The sequence below is a fragment of the Mus caroli genome, chromosome 14 (genome assembly GCF_900094665.2).
Source record: "Mus caroli chromosome 14, CAROLI_EIJ_v1.1, whole genome shotgun sequence".
Lineage (NCBI taxonomy): Eukaryota > Metazoa > Chordata > Mammalia > Rodentia > Muridae > Mus > Mus caroli.
The window spans coordinates 109405652-109420291 of NC_034583.1; the positions used below are offsets into that span (position 1 = coordinate 109405652).

At 46.0% G+C, this 14640-nt stretch overlaps 1 protein-coding gene across 6 annotated transcripts in view; it reads left to right on the forward strand.

Annotated features, from left to right (window-relative positions):
• Positions 1–1923: 1923 nt before the first annotated feature.
• Mbnl2 (muscleblind like splicing regulator 2) overlaps positions 1924–14640 on the forward strand; it is a 154159-nt gene continuing 141442 nt past the window's right edge. For all 6 annotated transcript variants that reach the window (XM_021181445.2, XM_021181449.1, XM_021181447.2 and 3 more), the window contains exon 1: positions 1924–2160. The gene's annotated coding sequence lies outside the window, so the exon portion shown is untranslated. The remainder of the gene's footprint in view (positions 2161–14640) is intronic.

A 14640-nucleotide genomic window follows, 5' to 3' on the forward strand; every position in this document is an offset into this window, starting at 1 on the left:
AGCTGAAGAAATGGCAGGTGATCTGAGGTCTGTACAGTGTGTAAGGAGGAGAAGCGAACATGGGGTAGAGAGCAGGGAGCTTCATTTAGGAAAATGGCAGACTTAAAGTGGACTATAAAGGCAGGGGTCACATTTAGCAGGACCTTGAAAGTCTGTAATTTGGATTTTATGGAGGGACAGGTTTGAGTGTAAAAGGAACATGACTTTACACGACTTCAGAAAACCTGTCTGGCAACAGGGAAGACCAGAGCCGACGTGCCTCGAGGACCAGAGGCTATCAATTAGCTTTTGTACCATACAGGGAATAGGTCAGGGCTCTGGCCAAGCCAGGAGGAGAACGCTAAGAGGCTTAATGTCTCTGGGTGAGAAACGGGCTTGACAGGGACTAAAGTCTAAGTAATAAGATTGTAAAAAATGGGGATTTCGTGTCAAAAGCAGGAGGAGCTGGGGAAGAAGGTAAGTTTGAGATCATCACTCAGGTATGTGTGCATAGGTGTATTGATATTTTAAAAAGATTTCCACTTGTTTAAATGTAGCTAATTTAACTTTTCAGGAAAAACAAAACAAAACAACAGACTTAACCAAAGCCTATCAAAGATAATATTGTCAAGAAATGAAAATAAATATTAGGGATTAAAGTCAAGAGGAGTAAAATAAGATATTCTACTGAGGAAAATTAGTCCACAAGTCACAAGAAATGATGAGTTTTAAGAACACAATTCCAAAATATAAAAACACCAAAACCATTACATTCTGCCTGTTGCTCCATTCCAGATGCATTCATTAAACAGTTGCAGAGAGAGAGAGAGAGAGAGAGAGAGAGAGAGAGTTAGGCTCAATCTTTCAGATGAATAGGATCTTTGTTCTTGCCTGGAGTTAGTCACAGGACCTTCATACTTAATTTTTAAGATGCAAAATGTTGTGTTTTGTGGAAGGAAAATGTGTGCTTATTGTGTTTTCTAAATGCCATATGTTTTTGTTTTCAAAGCATGCAGTAATGCTGTTGACTGGGGAGAAAAATATAACCCTTTCTTTCTTTTTTTCCTTGCTTTATCTTAGGGAACCTCTGGCATCTGTGGGTCAACCTTTGTAGATGGAAAATGGAGGATGTCCCTTAGGTCAGTGCCATGTGTATTCAGCAGTAAACGCCCTCCAGCAGTCATTGCGGCACTAAAGACAGGATGGGCAACGTATGAGCATTTATCAAATGGCATCTAAGAAGGTTAAGACACAGTTAATCCCCCAGTGGGTGCCAGCCAAGAGCCTCAAAGCTTAATGTAGAGATATCAGTTCTGTCGTTCCGCATCCCCTAATTGAAGTCTCTAGTGCTCTGGAAACTTAGATGGGAAATATATGGGTTCCAGTAAGTAGCCACTGAAATGACAGCTCTCTAGAAAAGCTGTGTGCTGGGGCTTCAAGCATGGTCTGGTCTTCAGTGTGCACTCCAACTTGGCTACAGCCTCCCTCCGTCATGGAAATTGCCTGCAAATGTTTCATAAGGTATCACTTTGCATGAAAAACACTGAATTGTTGTCTCACAAACGAATTGTACATCTATGTCAGTATGCTTCCTCAAACGCCCTAAGACTTTAGTTTGGGATCCAATTGGATTTCTTGGCCATCTTAGGAGTTTCGTGATTCCCGGAGTGTTTATGATGCAACTCCCAGCTACGGGCTGGGTGTCTCGAAGCGTATTTGTCTGAGCTACCCATCTCTGTGCTCTGCCAATTATGTGCCACTTTGTCTCGGAGCTATGACTGCTTTCCTCGGAGAGGGAGATCCCTCTTCCATCAGTATGGACGCACTGTTTTCAGAGCCTGCCAGCGCTGTGTTGCTGTGTCAGTCATCCTATGAGGACCAGTTTCAGACGAGGAGGGCTGACGAGCTGGCTGGGGATTGGTCCGCTGAGCCTGGGCGGGGCCTGTGGGAAGGAAGGGCTGCAGCTCACAGCAACAGAGTTTAGACTGTCTTTGCTTCATCATCTGAAGGTAAAATTTTCCAGCCACGGCCGGCGGCTCGCAGAGTACAATAAACAGGGACGGAGAACTATTTGCATGGACCCCCCTTCCTCATGATGCGGTGGAGAAGCCGCGGCCACTCGGTCCTGCCAGATGTTCTTGGGGTTACTGTACACGGGGAAGACGAGCAGAGCTAAACAAGGTAGGAGAAACAACCCCCCCCTCCCCAATTTTTTTTTAATGTTTAAAGAGTTTGCTGCAGTATGCTGCATTCCATGTGTGTGCTTAGGGAAGCCAGGGAGACCGATTCCACTAATTCGAACGGAATACTCGCAGGAAACCCTGGAGTTTTACGTAACGTTCGGATTTGAGAACAAGAAATGGCAAAGCTGGAATCTACGCTGCCCGTTCAGGGTGAGGCATAAAAAAAAAAAACAAAAAACCGAGGTTTTTATTTATTTATCTAAAGGACAGATTTGTTTATTATTATTATCTTTAATTATCTGAAAGATCCTGGCCAGTATTATCTTAAGATAATGGAGGTTTTTACTGCCAGAGTGGGCTACAGAATAAAGTTTACGTGTTTCCTGTTCTTTGAAAACATACTTGAAATTAAGAATTAGAAAAAAAATCTGGTTAAATAATCCTCGGCTGAACGTTTGGGACCAAAATATGTCTGTTTCTTGGAAACTGGGGGCCACCCTGGTGCTACAGGGCAATGGCTTTAATTGAGTCTCAAAAGCACATTTTAAGCAGCACCAGGGCAGAAGAGGTAGCTTCCTGGCTAGTCTTAGACACTGTGGTTCAATGTTTACATTGCTTTTCCTGGCAGCCTCTGTCTTTGTTTCCAGCTTAAAAGTGGAACCATTATATTCAAAAGTAAAGCAGGGTTAATAATGCTTACTGCAATTATCTGATCTGTATGCATTTTTAATGAGAACACACAGCCAGCAGAATAATTTAATGAGAGCAGGCTAGCTTTTAAAGCTGGGCTCTCACTATGCCCAGCCAGATCAACTTTCTTGCCGAGAAGCAGCGGCTAGAACGGTTGAAGCAGATTTATTTTTAACACACTTGGCCCAGGAGAAGGGAAGGCTTTCTCTGTGCTAAAGAATTCTTTCTGCCCTTTTCCGTTTTAAATTTCTGCCAGGCTTGAGGAAACCGAGCTTTTTTGTTAGGCCTTGGAAGCATGTGTTTACAATAAATGTGTAACATTTTTAGAATAGTTAGCAAGCACTGAAGCAAAGGGGGGAAAAAAACTTGCCTAACTGCCACCTCCGTGAATGTTCCAACGTTCTTCAAAAAAGCCTTACTGTCTCTTTAAAAGACAAAGATTAAGTCGGAAAATGTCTATTAGGGCATATGTATATTTAGGCAGCAACAAGGAACAAAAATTAAAAGAGACATTTTATCATCTATATAAGAGGAAGTTTCTTCCTCTCGTTTGCTCTGTTCTGAGGGAGAGCAGTGTTCATTTAAATAAGGGCAATGCCACGTACCACGGTTTTTACTTTCAAGGAGAAGTGCAGGACACTAGCCCAGAACTCCTGACGTCATCCCCCAACTATTTCTGCTGTGTGTTCTTCTATTCAGCTTGTGGAGAGGAATAGTTCTCTATGTCCAGGCCAGGAACATTCGAACTCCCAGTTGGCAGGACTTGAGTTATGTCTTCCCATTTAAACCCACAGCCCATCCATCCCCCCTCACAGGCCAAATAGGGAAACTTCGCTTACCTGCCTGTCTGCCCAGGTTTTCTGCAGGCTTCTGGCTTGGCTAGTGAAAAGCCATGGCCAGCCTCAGGGAGCCGAATTTCACTTTCTTTCTGGTCTAACTCTCTATGTTGTGGCTCAGTAAGCCTTCCAGTGTGGCCCATCCCAGGGGGTCCCATCCCAGGGGTCCTACCCTAGGGGGCCCATTCCCAGCCCCCCTGGAAACTTTACCTAAGACCCAGGTTATGCTACCAAGTTCAAGGTTGAATGGACGGTGGGTGACAGCTGCTTTCTTAGATACAGCACCGTGTCCTAAGACAGATGGCTCAAAGTAAATAAAATACACTAGTCCTTGCTGTTCACCCTGTGTCACAGGTGGCACTCCTCTTGCACACCCTTGATTGTATGGCTCTGGAGAAAGGTTAGTGTTTATTGAGGTTCCTTTTAAAGAAAGACTTTGGGCTAGAGCACACTGCAGTTCCCTGGAGTCCCTACTACCAGCTGGCCTCCTGCACCACTTACTTAGTGTGGCCTTGAGCAAGTGCCTACCTCAGTTTCTCTTCAGGGACATAATACTTATTACACTTTCCTAGAGTTCTAGGGACCTGTTTTGTACAAACAACAGTAACAAAAGTTGTTTGTCTCCTGGGACAATTCACTGTGTAAAGTACAAAGGGAAGGGGCTCTGTGTGGAAACATTGTGGGCAATGTCTTGGGCTGTTTAGATATAAGGCTACAAAATACAAAACCCTCCAGTCTCTCTGTTTCTTATAAGTTTTCTAAAGATGCCTAAGCCAACAAATGAAATTTCCAAGGAAGTCAAGGCATGGTTGTTAGCGTTTCCTCCATCCCTCTCACCTAATGTTCTAGAAGCTGCTGGGTAGGCCGGCTTCTGCCAGCAGTGGGCTTCCTAGAGTTGTGGTGGCCGAAGTTCTCAGTTCTGACTTTGCGTCTTGTATGAAATCTATGAGTGTGGAGGGAAGGAGAGCTAAAACCCGGCGGAAGGGAGGAAAAGGTGCTTGTGAAATATACTGGTCATGCGGCTCTGCTGCTGAACAGCCTGCGTTCACTCTGCTCGTTGTTTTAATTTGCTGTTGCCATGGTGAAAACAAATCAATATCACATGGCTCCCAGCCAGTCCCAAGCTCTGGGAGCGCCATAGAGATCCAAGAGCAGGTACTCTGGATTTCAAGCAGGAATGGGGAGCGGGGAACTTGGATACTGAGCTCTAGCAAATTCCTCCTGCAGAAGGAGTTGGGTCAGTGTGACACACATTTATCTCTTCCTTTCTTCTTGCATTCTCTTATCGGCAATGAAAAAAAAATGTGGGAAGAAAGGCAAGCTGACTCATTTACATTTTCCAAAATAACTAAACAGTAGCAGTGCAGAAGCTAGTCGGGGGCTTGCAGTGGTTGAAGGGTTTTAGTTAATGAAGAGATGGGACTGAGGCGAGAGGGAGTTTGGGTGCCTTCAGCACTTCCACAGAGAGCTACCCCTGAGAGGCCCTTGGGAGGTTAGCAGCTACTGCTGGCCTGTCAGGCAAGCGATCTGGCAACGAGGAAGCAGGTGGGCAGTTTGGAGAGAGGTGTGTCAGAGACAAGGAAGCCATCAGGAGCCTGAGTCATAGCAGATCAGCAAGTCAGAAGTCCATCAGGTGAGCGCACGAGGACTCCAAGGTCACGACCCCACAGAGAACAGGACACTTCTTCCTCCTTGCAAAAGCTGCGGAGGCTCAGCCTGAAGGCCTGTGAGGCACGAAGGAAAGAGACTACAGAAAATAATACTACTAATAAAGAGTCGGGAGCCCAAGCTTCATTTCTGGAAAGAACCACTCAGCTAGAGAGAGGGATACTTGCCGCTTTGTGGACTTGGTATTTCCCTCCTTGGAGGATGAAGTGGGTTTTATCCGGGCCTTGGTGGATCAGTTTTGCTGCTGGTTTTGTGGGTTTTTTGTTTGTTTTTTTGTTTGTTTTTGTCTGTCTCCATCATTTAGTTACTCCAGTTTTTGTTTTGTTTTGTTTTCCTTCTTGAAAATGTATACAAAGTGTCCCTTGCAGTAAGAGTAACGTCTCAGTGAGGAGTCAGCGTTTGCTCCAGGCCTGGGCCTCCAAGGGCTGTGTCTGTCAGTCCTCTGTCAGTCCTCGGCCGGGCCTCCACTGCAGCGCTGAGCCAAAACAGGTCTGTTCAGTTAGGCCTCAGCTTTGTGTGCTGAGACTGAGCTCCGGACGGTGGGCAGCTTTCAGCTGACCTTCTCTTACGCCCCCTCACTATGACAAAAAAGTCTTGGACCCACAACGTGCTTTTAGTGTTTTGACAAAGCATTCATTGTTTAAAGGTCTCCTGGGTCAGCAATCCAACATCAGTCAACAAGTGTTTGTTAGGCGCCCTTTGGGCAGGGTCTTGGGCTTGGCTAGGACTTCAGGCTACCTACTACCTACCTTCGTGTGTCATTACATACACACCTGTCGTAAAAGCCTAAATTTCAAAGGCTTTAAGACATCCTTATTGGCTGATATTAAGCTAGCATTGTAACCATCAGATATTGATTTTAGTCTAGAGGTGACTCTGGTGTTTAGAGGACGGATGAAACACACTTAAAATAAAAAGATTTTTTAGATGTTAGATATCTATCCTTTCTTTCTCTACTCTACTGTATTTCTTACGGCTGGACTCCTGTTGTTTAATTAACATAAAGCGGGTGAGCCGCGGTGTGTCAGAGTGCTTGAAACATGCAGATTAGATTAGTACTCAGCGTCTGTCTCAGCCACCAGAGCTTCAGCCTGAAGTGGTAAGGCTGTGGCACATCGTTTATAAAGCCTTAAATGCCAGCCAGTGAACAAAGAGAAATCTTAGACCCTGCTCACACTTGTGAGCTTCAGCCTGCCCCCAGCAGCCCATGATGCAATTATGAGGAAACCCGATGCTGCCTCTGGGGGATTACTTCCCCACATTCTTTCATAAGTGCAGGAGGGGCTTGTTTGGTTTTAGTTGATTTCCCCTCTAAACTTTAAGTTGTTTTGATGGTAGTGATTGGGAGATTTTGCTCCTGCTAGAACATTTCTTCTCTGTAGTTAGGGGCAGACCTGAGAGAGGAGGCTGGAAACGCAGACTTTTCAAAGCTTTTTTTTTTTTTTTTTTTTTAAATCAGCCTCATGTCTGCATTGACAGAGGAGCTAGGCCACCATTAGGAACATCCATGGTGAGCTGGCTGTGGAAGAACTGTGGGGTGTAAGTCACCTTTACGGAAACAGGAGAGCGTGGAAAATGCCCTGGAACCCTGCAGGGCTCTTCTGAGCTGTCCAAAATGCACAAAAGCTAGGAGATAAGATGAGACCAACACACAACTTGTCTCCAGAACGATAATGGACAGATGTGGGGCTCCTTGCACTTGACAAGGGCTTTTGCTGGCATCATCTCCATGAACAGCTGAAGTGGGGAGTTACAGGATGGGAGCCTCATTTAAGGCACTCTGACTAAAACTCCAGAAGATGAGTTTTTGATTTTAAAAGTTTTATTCGTTGGAAGACTGGGGGATACCCCAGTTGGCAGAGTGGAAGCCTGATGTCCCTGAGGCCTTGTGTCAATCTCTGCCTCCTACCACATAAAACCAGGTGTAGTGGAGCACACCTGTAATGCTAGCACTCAAGAACTATAGGCAGGAGGATCAGAAGTTCAGAGTCATGCTTTGTAACATAGTGAGTTCTAGACCAGCCTGGGCTGCCATCTGCTGTGTGTGTGTGTGTGTGTGTGTGTGTGTGTGTGTGTGTGTGTCTGTGTGTGTGTGTGCGCACGCGCATGTATTCTACCTTCCCCCTTGGTTAATTGATTTGGATTTTGAAAGCACAAGATAAACTTGTGAATATCCCAGGTGCCAGATGTGAGGACATAGAGTCATGTCACCACTTAAGTACTTTCTTAGACAGTATTCCATTTAGACCTAGTTGACACAAAGGTAAAGCCCTCAGAGAGGTAGATTCTCAGCTTGGATTGCTTGGGTAAGCTTCAGGATAAAGCCAAAGTTGACCCTATACCCCAACCCAGCCACATGGCTGTTAGGTGTTTTATGAACACCTCATAATGTCCTGCAGGCCAGAGAATAACCAAGTCAACAAAGACAGCAACAACAATGGCCTTGTGCTCCCCTGAGAGCATCTCACTGAGCCTCTTAAACTGGTAGAAAGATGGATGTGGAGACTGGAAATGACTATTTTAGGGGTATTCATTACAGGTAAGCTGCTTTACACATACCTTGTGCAATTGGAACTTTAGAAGGTCCTTAGAGCCCTCCCCAATCAACAGTACTCTCAGTTTGCTGGTAGAGGAGAAGAATTCTCTGTAGACTTGGTAACGGCCATGTCTCAGTGAAAGCCAGCCTGGCTACCACGTAAACTCGGGCCTCCAAGACTCTCAAGTCCTACAGGGAGCCATCATTGTAGGTTTTGAGCTGAATAAATAAGAAAGATGAAAATAACTTATAGAAAATACTGCAGTTTCAAGGTAGAAACATGAATCGTGTTAGACATTTCAGATGTGTGCAGTCGCCATTCTGTTAAGCTCTGAGTATAATAGTCACAGTGGCATCTTAAATACATATGCTATTTTAAGTTTTCTGTCTATTGTTTCCCTGGTGGTCAGAATTCCCACTTCCTGTTTAACAAATCAAATGACAACAGGGTTTGAGTTAGGTTAACTAACATGCTACTAGTTTTAGCAACCCCAAAGTGAGGAAGTTACTTTAGGAGAAGCCTATAGAAAGTTATGTATAGGATACTTACTGAGCTAAATGAATCACACCATGGTCTAACTTGAAGCTTTCGTATACTGTATGTCATGCAGTTGAGCAAAGCTCAACCCTAGCAATTTGGGAAGGACAGTAATGTTTTTAATTAAGAGATTGAATTATCCTAAAAAAAAAATCTATAAACTTCTGGCATCCTAAATGCAAGCTTCAATTAATCATACTAAAAGCATTGAGGAGGTTTATATGATGTAGATGATTTAGTTCTTATGGCTTTAAAGTTCTGAGAATTTGGGGAAGAAAAGCTGTGCTGGGGTCAGATGGTAGCGAGGACTTCAAGGCTCTACATAAAAACATTTTGTCTAAATCAGCCTTTCTACTGGGAAAAGTCTACACCCCAGGCCAAGGATAAGATTATTTATTAGTAAGTAGAGAGCTCAGCTTATATATTATTTAGTGGATCCCTTTGAACTCTCAATTGTCATGTGTATTTGATGATGTATAGATCATATTGGTATTGCTATACAAGAATTTCGTCTGTAAATGAGGAACTATTATTATGATGGTTATTTCTGGTTTACAAAATATTTTATAATAGGAGCCTATGATCAAAAATGGAGAGCCCAGGGGGTCAGGGAAGAGGGACAGTGAGGTTAAGGAACCATAAGAAGTGTTGACTACAGAATATGGAGCCAGTGTTAGGGGACAGTGAGGAATCCGGCTACCCAGGGGCAGTTGGAATCAATCAGGTAGGGTAGAGCTGAAAAGCCGTGAGTGATGCCACCGGACAGAAAAAATTTACAATAATCCAGGCATAATGTAGGGAAGAGGTAGAGGAGAGTGGAGGAGAAAGGGACCCGAAGGTCATTGTGGTGGAAAAATAGGAGGTGCTGCAGGAGCTCAGAAGTGCCAGAAATACATTATGGTTTCTCTCACAAGAGATAATGCATCAGTGTTATCAGATGGTGCTGTGACTGGAAAGGGACCTAGGAAGAACAAGAGAACAGCCGTGAGAAGAGGTTCAGAGGAGGAGGGGAGACAATGAGCCATAAGCTTTCTCAACATCGAACTATCGCCAACAGTGGGGTATACCTGTGGCGTTATCTTATAGATATAGATATCTATACTTGACAAAGAGAGGAGGGGGCAGTGGACAGCCTAGTTCCCTGATTGCCGATGTCTACGCCTGAGACAGCTGTCTTGAAGCAATAGTTGATGTCACGCATACTCAACACCACATGGAGAGAGTAAGCGTAAAGAGAAACGGGCAGTTAGTCGACCAATGGCGAGCTTTGAAAAAAAATTAGTCAGTAGTGGCCCAGAAGAAACTAGGAGGTCGAAAAGAATCAGGAAACTAAACATACATAAAAGAAGAAAATAGGTTTTTTTTTTTTTTATAAAGCAAGCAAAACTATTGAGGACCCTATCCCAGTCTGTGCAAATCCGTAAGAAGAGTCTGTTTACTGTTCCTGTAGCTGGGCAAAATACCGAAGGAAAGCACCTAACGGAAATTATGGCTATTTTGGCTCACAGTTTGAGGGTGCGTCCATCATGGTAGCAGGTTGGCTGGCGTACATCCACAGTGAGGGACAGAAAAGACAAGCCAGAGCCCGGCGCCTTGCATTTATTCACCTAGGACCCCTCCATCCTCAGAATGTTGCTGCTCACACTTAGGGTGGGGTCTCCCTTCTCATCTCAGTTCTTCCAGTCTTAAAAACCTCCTCATAACCAGGCCCAGAGGTTTGTTGCCATGGTAATCCTAAATCCCATCCAGTTGACAATCAGAATTAACGATCACAGCCTCCTACACGTATTTCACCCTCCTTAGCACCAGGCTCTGGCAGTGATCCTGCTGGAGGCAAGCGTTTGCTCATAGACATGTTTGAAGGCACAGAGTGGTGGGCGTATGCGGGAACAGTCATCACTGCGTCTTTCATACGTACAGGTGACTTAAAAGTACATTTTTTTTTCTCAAAGGCAGAACGGTTGAAAGCAAAATTATCAAGGTGTTTGCATCTGCCTTTTAAGATACCTATTTGCAGGACTGGTCGGGGTAGTAATTCCAGAGTGAGATGTCACCAGACCCTGAGTGTCTTGTTCTTCCTGAGTCTATCAGATTCTCTTGAACCTGGCCATAAGGACTGCTTGGAAGCAATTCTCAAGATGAGAAAGTCCTTGGTGTGGTTGGAGGTAGTTGGTGTGTTCCTGCTGACGTCTCCAAGGACTAAACCAGAACAGCACTGCTCCAACTTGCATGTACCTACAAGTCACCTGGGGATCTTATAAGGGATGTAGATTCTGATTCAGTAGGTCTGGGGTGGGGCTAACAGTTTGCTTTCCTAACAAGCTCCCAGAGGATAAAGATGACGGTCCCACACATCCTGTTCCATAGGGAGGATCTGGAACACTGGGCAGCTTCGCAGAAACCTGAGTGCCAGTGGATGATGGGTCTGCAATAGCTCACCCAAAGAGCCTGTGCAGCCTTGGACGCCAGCACCACTGGCCCAGGAGGCTGCTGCAGGACCAGTCTTGCTTAGAGGTCAGATCATGTTAATGTTGTCTCCCAGGCTACAGGGACCCAGCTGTGGACATCTCCTATGCCTAAGATGTCTGTGGTTGCCATGGACACAGACTCACAACTTGCTCGAGAAACTTCTTGGTACCTACACTCAAGTAAGGCCTCTGTGTGTATCAGCTTCAGAGATCTTTTTTTTCTTTCCTAAGAAACACATGTATTAAAACTCAGCTTTGAATAACCCCCTGCTTTATTTATTTACTTGTTTATGTACTTATTTGCTAGGTGGCAGGTGGATTTAAAGGCCAGAAGTCTAATGTGTCTACCTTAGACCTTAAACACCCAATGAATGAGTTTTGGGGGACTCTGCCAGTTTCACTCATTCCTTGAGATACCAATACCAGCTTTCTCTCCTCATTCTCTTGAAAGGGCATGAGGAGTAAGCAGGGTGTGTTATGTGTACCTGGAATGGCAAGAGGATGTGTTATATGCCTTTAGCTTGACATGGGGATGTGTTACATGCCTTTGGCATGACATTGGTTTCATAGTACAGCTACATTTAAGTTACAGTCAATAAACAAAGACATCATCAGAGAGGACTGGGAGAAGTCCAGGCCTGAGAAGAGATCATTTATCTTCCTCTTCCTCTGGGGTGTTTCCTCTTTTTCTGTCACCAAGGAGGCTCTCTTTCTCTAGTTCTCTCCTGGAACCAGGAATGGAGCTAAACTGATTTAAGGGAAGTCTTTCCTGCCTGATGCCTGTTAGTCCGCCCAAGGATGAGGCAGGGTGGGGTGGACATGCTTTTTAATTGACCAATAACCTCTTAAGAGTGAAACAGAGCAAATGTTTATCGAGTTTATCGAGTGCCTACTATATAGCCAGCCTTCTGTTGAGAGCCGTGTTCATCAATTCCATTAAAATGTTTTATGAAGAAAGTGAAGCACAGGAAAAGTGACCTCCTAAGGTCACAAGATAATCAAGAGCCAAAGGACAGACACACCTTGGTAGGATTGAGTGTGGTTCCTCTGTCAAGAGTGCCTCTGCGGGGACTTCGAAAGGGGCTTGTTTAGAGAATGCTCCTGCCACAGTATTCCCTGAGCAGTTAAACACAGCGGACAGGAACGGCCGCTGGTGGAACTTGGTGTAGAACCAGGTCATGGCCAGGGCGGGGTTATCTTCATTGTTTGCTGAAAATTACTTGGCCTTTTTGTTACTTTTCAGGCATGTGTGTGAGTGAGTGTGTGTATGTGTGTGTGTGTGTGTTTATAAGAGAGAGAGACAGAGAGAGGAGAGACAGAGAGGCCGACTCAAGTCTAAGGAGATTTTTGTTTTGTTTTGTTGTTGTTATTGTTTTTCGAGACAGGGTTTCTCTGTGTAGCCCTGGCTGTCCTGGAACTCACTCTGTAGACCAGGCTGGCCTCTAACTCAGAAATCCACCTGCCTCTGCCTCCCAAGTGCTGGGATTAAAGGCGTGTGCCACCACCGCCCAGCAAGTCTAAGGAGTTTTGTGCTGTTTTGACATTGCTACCTGAGAGACTTTCCTAGAAACGCATCTGTTGTGTTGTGGAATTATTGGAGATGGAGCCCAGGGCCTCCGCCGCCAGGGATGCGTTCGTTGAGCTATATCCTTTGTTTTTTCTCTATTTTAAGTTTTGAGGCAAGGTCTTGCTAAAATAGCCAGTCTGGTCTCTCACTCTGTGGCCCATGGAAGCCGAGTTTGGTGTTTCTGCCTCAGCCTTCCTAGTGTTTACCATCAAAGGCCTTTGCTATTGGGCTTGACTAGGAACACTGTCTATTTTAGCTTCCTGACCTGTGCAGTGTTTCCTGCTGGAAGTTCTATCCTCCTCCAAGGGTGTTTGTTCACTGCTCTTGTGTAGCTGCTCAGGGATATGTGCAGTCTGCTCTGTCTGTTGCTATGCTAAGCCATGGTCTCCTTTCTCCCGTTTCATCTCCCACCTAGCATCCCTACCAAGTGGCCTCCATAGGTATCATATTCCTGGAGCTCTCTTCTGTCAGATGCCTGCCTGAGACAGGATGTAGTCCTGCTTGGGAAACCCATCACTTGAGCCCTGGAGTACCAGCTTCCTGGCAGCCACCAGGAAGACCATCCCCTCCGGAAACAAAACAAGCCCTATCTCTTAAGTCTCTCTGTTCCTTTTCTTTAAAGTTCTCAGTGCTTCTAGGCTGCAATTAAGAGGCAGGATCAAAGGGGCCTGCTGCCTCTGGGGCTGCTAGGGCCAAAGGACAGCTTTGGTCTTTTTTTTTTTTTTTTTTTAACTCTTTACTTCCCAGGACTTCTACTCCAGTTACTGCCAGCTTGTTATAAGCTCTCATGCACTAGAAGAGGAGAAAGGGCTTTGGGGAGACACACTCAAGTGGGCAAGCACTTTGCCTGCCATACAGATGGAAATCAGAGGAGACCCCAAGAGAGAAAGTCTCTGATCTGGTAGAGGTCACATCCACCTTCTCCCTGAGCTCTAACAAGCAGTTTCTAATGTCTGCAGCCAGCGAGTAGACCCGCACAAGCCAGAGGCACATAAGCTACTACAGTGTTCACTTAGACAACTGCCCCATCCCCCAGACCCTGGTGCTGAAACGGAAGTGGGGCTCCCATCACTCCCAGTGCCACCCGTCTCCACGGAAGGCTAGTCTGTGCACAGTGGAGGTTGGGAGTTTCTGATAGGCTCAGTTTAGCACCTCCCTTATTCAGGATATGGTACATACACTTAGGCAACCTAGGATCCTAGGGAATCCTGAGCCAGCCAGGATAGAGAAAGGGGTGAGCAGTTTCCTCACTTCAGCTCAGGTCTAAATGCAGTGGGAAAAGCAGATGGATGCTCCTCAGGACTTCACAATGATCACCCTCTACCCCAATAGTATGCTCCCCCTGGGCACATCTGCTAGCATGCTCGACACTGGCTTAAAAATGATAGCCGGACCAGCAGATGCAGATGCGTACACAGAAGACACGCTGGCTGTCACGCCCAGGGGAGAACCCTAAGTTGCAGATTTCCGGTTGCCTCGGACTCTTTGCATTTCCCCTTCCCCTCCACCCACATGGTGATAATTTCCGTCCTGGCCTGTGGCCCTCTTCCTCAGACACCCAGAGACCCCTGTACCATCAGTAGGTAGGTGCCAAGGTCACTGAAGGAACTAATTAGTCTCAGCTCCGGTGGCAGCAGGCTGTGCTCACCCTCCCTCTCTTCCTGAGGGAGGAACAAGGAAGGGGTTTTCTGGTTTTCTCCCTTAGTTACGCCTGAGCCTACACAGAATGAGGGAGAGAGGAGAGTGCCCAGCAGCTCCCTGCCCTAGACCAGGTGTCAATGTGAAGAAAACCAGGGCAAGCTGCAAGCCCTGGGCCTAGCTCTGAGGCAAACTCTTGTTAGGAAAACCCTTGGGTTAGTGTTTAAAGTAAAGATCACTAGGCTTCTATTCTAGCACACACTGGGCCCCATTCTCCCCTTCCCCGCCCCCTCCCCTTCTGCTTCCTCCCCTCTCTTCCCTTCCCTCTCCCTTTTCCCCTCCCCCTGCTCCCTCCTCCTCCCCCTCCCTTCCCCTCCTCCATCTACCATTCCCTGCCCCTTCCCTGCCCTTCTCTTCCCCTCCCTCTCCTCCTGCCCCTCCCCTCCCCCTCCACCGCCCTCCCCCTCCTCCTTCCCCTTTCTCTCCCTCCTTTCCTCTCCCTCTCTATCTTCCCCTCCTGCTCTGCTCCCTTTCCCT